The 6,000-nt window shown below is 33.7% G+C and overlaps 1 protein-coding gene across 1 annotated transcript in view; it reads right to left on the reverse strand.

Moving 5' to 3' along the window:
- The window catches only part of LOC111513840 (uncharacterized), a 33,656-nt gene extending 28,211 nt beyond the window's left edge, over positions 1 to 5,445 (reverse strand). Inside the window, exon 1 of the mRNA XM_074178718.1 lies at positions 5,293 to 5,445. The gene's annotated coding sequence lies outside the window, so the exon portion shown is untranslated. The remainder of the gene's footprint in view (positions 1 to 5,292) is intronic.
- Between the last annotated feature and the right edge of the window lie 555 nt (positions 5,446 to 6,000).

The following is a 6,000-nucleotide window of genomic DNA, read 5'->3' on the forward strand; positions in this document are numbered from 1 at the left end:
GGTATAGTGTGGTTTGGAGTTTGTTTGTCTACTTTCAATTCTACACACGGATGAATGGATGATTTATTTAGCTACGAAATATAATGTTTTTAGTAAGTCATATAAATAAACAATCTTGTTTCCAACAGTAGGTTGTGAACATCTATACATACACTTAGACAATGTATACATACATGTATACATACACTTATACAAGTAAAAAAAAACAGTAACACAATAATGAATATAGCACAAACAAATCATTTCACAAAGAGACTAATAATATCGAAAAACTCCAACAACAATCGTATCTTCAATACCGAAATTAATAATTAACATTCTCGTATACGTTATAATTATATACAACTATAATAATATCAAAAGTTATTTTGTAAATAATCTCTTCTACACCGTGAAAACATTGTTTCATTCTGATGTTGAAATTAAGACTACTTATGTTTGAGGGAATTTTATTACATAGATTTAAGTCCAAAGAATTTATTTTGGAAGTTGTAAAACGCAGCTTGATTATTTTTATGAATTTCTAATAAACACTAATACATATATAAAGATGGTAAAGGCATTTCATTTCATGAACAATGGTTGGCAGTGTAATCAAAACATATTTGTTGCAGAACTGGAATTACCCCATAAAATAATGCCATAAGGAATTCTACTATGAATGAGAGAATAGTAAATGTTATGTGGAACATCTGCTTCAGAAGGAAATATATTTTTACATAGATTCTCGTTACAACTCAACCAATTTAACGAATCGTCTAGTTGGATTCCCAAAAGATTTACAGAACTTCCAGTTCGTATTTATTACTATGACTAGAGATGATAGTGGTTTGGGTTTTCACTTTATTTAGTTGAAGCTTATTGTTAGTGTACTATAATATTTCAGCTTCAACTCCAATTTGGTTAATAGTGGTATGGACACTACCAATATTTTTTGTGTTAAGAAATAGATAGCATCGTCCGCATATGACACCATAACATGAGGTTATATGTAAAAGAACAGGTTATAAATATATATGATAAATAAAAGTGGCCTCAAGACAGACCTTTGTAGGACATCAGGGATGATAAAAAACGCAGGACCTCCTATACCATTAAATTCCAGTTTTTCGAGGAGGAAGTCATGAGAAGAAGTCGAGACAGAAATCGAAAGCTTTCATGGGGGGTCACACAAAGTTGAAGCAGTATGAATAACTTCTTCGAGTCCTTTTATGATCGCAGCGACAACTTGATAGACAGCGTTGAGTTGTGATATATTCATTTGAATGTGTTAAAGAATAGTTCTTTCATTCAGAGGTGTTGCTTTCACAAAAAAACAATATTTTATGTATGAAACAACTATTTATTTTTCTGTTTTCAAAATGGTACCCTACTCAGCACTAAATTTTTATCAAACCACATTATTTTGGAGAAAAAATAGAATGTAATGCAGACTCTAAGTAAAATAACTTTCATTCTAATTCTTCGAAGATCTGAATTTAAAGTAGTTGCGATGACTTTTTCCCTTACAAAAACGCCATCTATGGGATTACAGGAGATTCGACATCGACCGCCAGACATTATTTGGCTGGGAATTTTGTCGCCACAATCAAGATTTATTTTTATACATACCTAAAGTCTATCCAAATCCAAGATAGAGTAAAACAAAACAAAACCGAAGCGTGATGTTCACGTGATCGCCCAGTGTCAGATGGAAAGGGCAGCGTTCATTGGTGAATTCTCCTTCTTGGTACGAGTTCGGTACCAGCACAGGGTCAACATTCCATAAAGTATTGAAATATTTGAATTTTGTATGGAAAAAACGAGGGCGTAATAGTTTATTATTGGATAGAGAGGAAATTGTGTTATGGAGGAGAGAGTATTTGACCAAAATTAAATATTACAGAGAACAACAGGGAACAACAGAGAACAATTTATTATATGGATGGAACCTGGGTTAATGCTTGTCATACTACCCCTAAAGTATGGGTCGATGAAACTGTGACCTCATCTAGGAGGGCCTTTCTAGATGGACTATCCACCGGATTAACAAATCCATCAGGTAAACTTATATTTATATTAAGACCTGCCTGAATCTCAATATATATAAAAAGTAACCCTCGTATTTGTTTCATTTACTTACATACCTCTTCATAATTTCAGGTAAAGGAAAACGGCTTATTATTTGTCACATCGACAATGAGAATGGGTTTGTTGCTGAAGGGCTGTGGTGTTTCGAGTCGAAGAAAACTGGAGATTATCACAAAGAAATGAACGGTGATTCTTTAGAACAGTGGTTTTCTAAAGTTCTACCCCATCTGGAGGATAATGCTGTGATTGTAATGGACAATGCACCTTATCATTCGCGACGGTTAGAGAAGATTCCGACAACGTCTTCAAAGAAGGTTGAAATCCAAAATTGGCTGCGATCAAAGAATATTCGCTTTGAAGACTCAATGCTAAGAGTACAGCTAATAAAAATTGTCAAGGAGCGCAAGCTTGAATACCAAAAATATATAGTCGATGAGATGGCAGCAGGCCAAAACAAAATTGTCCTTCGCCTGCCTCCATACCACTACGAGCTCAATCCCATCGAGTTAATATGGGCGGATGTGAAGAATTTTGTAGCTCAGCATAACACCACGTTAAAATTTGCAGATCTCAAAGTACTTTTTGATGAGGCTTTGAAAAGAGTCACAGCGGAGAAATGGGAGAAGTGTGTTCGGCATGTGATATCGGAAGTCGAGACAAAGATGTAGAGGCACAAATCGAGCCACTGATAATTCAGATTGGTGAGGATGATACTACTGATGAAGAAACAAATTCATTCAGTTGCATAATTTTGATTAATATTCCTTTCGATTTTACATAAAATAAAAATTATCAATAAAGAAATGAGTATCTGCATTTTTCCCGTTAAACTGCAAAACTTGTGCATTTCACTCGTTATTATAAAAAAGTTTTCCTAAGTATGATATAGCATTTGCGATCAAAAAGATGTTGGTTCTGAATACGACCCTGGCCAATTCTTGGGATTTTCAATATCACGTGCGTAGGGCATGTCAATGTTTACATCCACTCTATCTTGGATTTGAATTTGCTTTAGTGCTTTAAATTTTACGATGATTTTTTTCTACTTTGAATGGAGTTTATGCGATTTTCTCAAATGGAACACTACGTGGACTGTTGAAAAAATAAGGTGATTGTTAAAATTTTGTAAGCTAAGTGTATTCCATTAGCGATTTTTTTTATTTTGTTGTGTTCGTACGCTCGTTTTGTCTAGAAGTGTTTTACGTCATCGGTATTTTCTGCTATCGAAAAAAATTGATTGAAGAATTTGTATAAAATTTTGTGTAAAAAATGGAATTGGGTGCTCAAAAATACGTGAAATATTGACAGTGGCATATGGTGATTGTACCCTGAATCAGAAAAATGTTTACAAGTTGTAAAAGCTTTTCACAGAAGGGCGAGAATATGTGAATGACGACGCCCGCCCTGGACGCCGATGGTAATGTTGAGAAAGTGAAGAAAATTGTTGTGAAGAATCATTGACTAACTATTAGAGAGAGTTGCTGCGGATGTCGGCATATCGGTTGGCTCATGTCATGCAATGTTCTGGGAAACAGTAAAATTTTTGAAAAGCTCATGAACAAACGTTCACTTAAGTTCTTAGATGATAATGTGTTGTAAGCAAAAGAACAAAATGGATTCCGTAAAGGTAAATCAACCATACAAGCAATATATCAAGCCACTGAAAAATGTTTGCATCATTTGAACAAAGTACCTACTGTAACTTTGTGTATTGACCTGTCAAAAGCATTTGACAGTGTCAGACATGAAATTTTACACAACAAACTTGATAAATATGGAATCTAAGGCACATCTTTGGACTTAATCAAATCCTATTTGACAAACAGAAGCCAACATTTAATAGAAAATGATATATCGGGGATAATTAAATCAGAATCAGTTGTGATGAAAAAGGTGTGCCACAGAGATCCATCATATGCCCATTATTATATATACTGTACGCAAATGAAATACAAAATGTAGTTAATGAAGATATTGTATTATATACTGATAATATATCGGTCATCGTAAAAGAAAATAACTCTCAGTTGAACATGACAGACACAAAAAATGTGCTAGATGTATTAAACAATTTCCTTGCTGTCGTCGGACAGCAAGCCATAATGGTTAATATTTATTTTTATCAAAAGACTACCCTATACTTTTGTCAATTTTGATGAAAATTATTTGCATACATGATGATCAGAGATATACAAAACATGTTTCGGATCTAATCAATTTTTTATTACTTTTTCAAAAAATGTACATACTTTTCAGAACTTGATTTTTTTCATTTGTCAGATTTTTAATTCAAAAAAATGTCAATCAGACGACTTCGTCCAGAGATTGTTCATTAAACTTCCGAATAGTCGTTTTTTATTTTTTTTAATGATTATAACTCATTCTAGTGTTTATATATGTCATTTTTTAATTTGAATTTGAACTTCCCTGGCTTGCCATTTGGATTTTATTTATATAATGTACCTACTACTTGACAAATGAAAATGCATAAGTACCTTTATTTATTATGAAGTAATAACTTGACTATAAAGTTTTTTGCACATTGATGTAACATTGGGGACTTTGTTACAATTCTGTAATGTACTTGATATAGTTACGTTTTGTTGTATGATTTAATTGATCATTAGTGTTGAATGTCTTTATGCATATTCTTGTCTTTTTAATATGTTTTCTTCTTTATCTTCCATTTGGTATTTTAATAATAGTTTATGGTATACTGGACTAATAAAAATAAATAGGTTTATTTATTTCTAAGCATCTACAATAGTTTATCTAAAGGATCTCACTTGTTGGGTTCATAACTGAACTCCAATGCTTGTCTGGTTTCTACAATTGAAACTTTCTAGATGTACCATTTGGGATTTTATACCAATTCTGTAGTGTACTTAACCGATAGATAAATAAATAAATAAATATAAGTGGGCGTATTTCAAATTCAATACCTCTCATTTCGAAAACTTTATGAGCATATGGTTGAGCTGGAGTGATACGAGTATACAGTCTTGATCAAAATACTGTAATTTGCCAAAATTTCAGAAAATTTGACGTCACTTTGCAAAACACTGTTTCCCTTTCATCAAACAGGTAAGAGCTATCAGAAATATACATACATATTTTTTCGAATAAGTCTGACTGCAGTAACACAAATAAAGAGAGATATTCAGTGACATTTCTACAAATTTATAAATGAATACTCGAAACAAAATTGACACGTCTCCTTACCTTCAAATCGTTCACTATCAAAACAATCCACTATATCGACCCGAATTACACAAAATTAAAACAACCCAATTAGCGTATTTATTTCCGGTAGACGCGTGTCGAGCGGATAAAGTCGCGGCGACGGTTTAAAACCACCAAACCACGTGTTCCACCCTCGATGACAAGCAAACGCGTTGTGAGGGGTTGTGAATGTGATAATAATAAGGGAGGTGGGGCGTCAGTGCACGTGGGGGCGGCGTTACAGGTGATACATACACCATTAGCAGCAGATTTCGCGACAGATGTATCGTTAGAAAGCAACTTTTCGCGAAGGTAGAATAAGCGAGATATAGGTACCTATATGTCATATGAAAAATACTTACCTAACAGTTGAGCCGAAAATTTCGTAAGCCAACATAGAAAATCGGTAAAATTCGATTTCTTAATTTAATATAGTTGCCTTCGAGGATAACACAACGATTACAGTAGTCATACAACTTTTCGATACCATTTTTATAATACGATTTATGTTTAGCCTCAAAATAGGCATCAGTTTCGACGATTACCTCCATCAACACTGATTATCTTCCCAGCGAGCATTCTCTCGAGGTCTGAGAACAGGTGAAAGTCTCTGGGGGCCGGGTCTGGAGAGTATGGTGGATGCGAAAGCAATTCAAAGCTCAATTTATGTAATTTTGACATCGTTTCCATTAATTTGTGATACGATGC

This window comes from Leptinotarsa decemlineata, unplaced genomic scaffold (genome assembly GCF_025532065.1).
Source record: "Leptinotarsa decemlineata unplaced genomic scaffold, Ldec_3_MD MMD2_tig00004307_RagTag_RagTag, whole genome shotgun sequence".
In the NCBI taxonomy this organism is placed as follows: domain Eukaryota; kingdom Metazoa; phylum Arthropoda; class Insecta; order Coleoptera; family Chrysomelidae; genus Leptinotarsa; species Leptinotarsa decemlineata.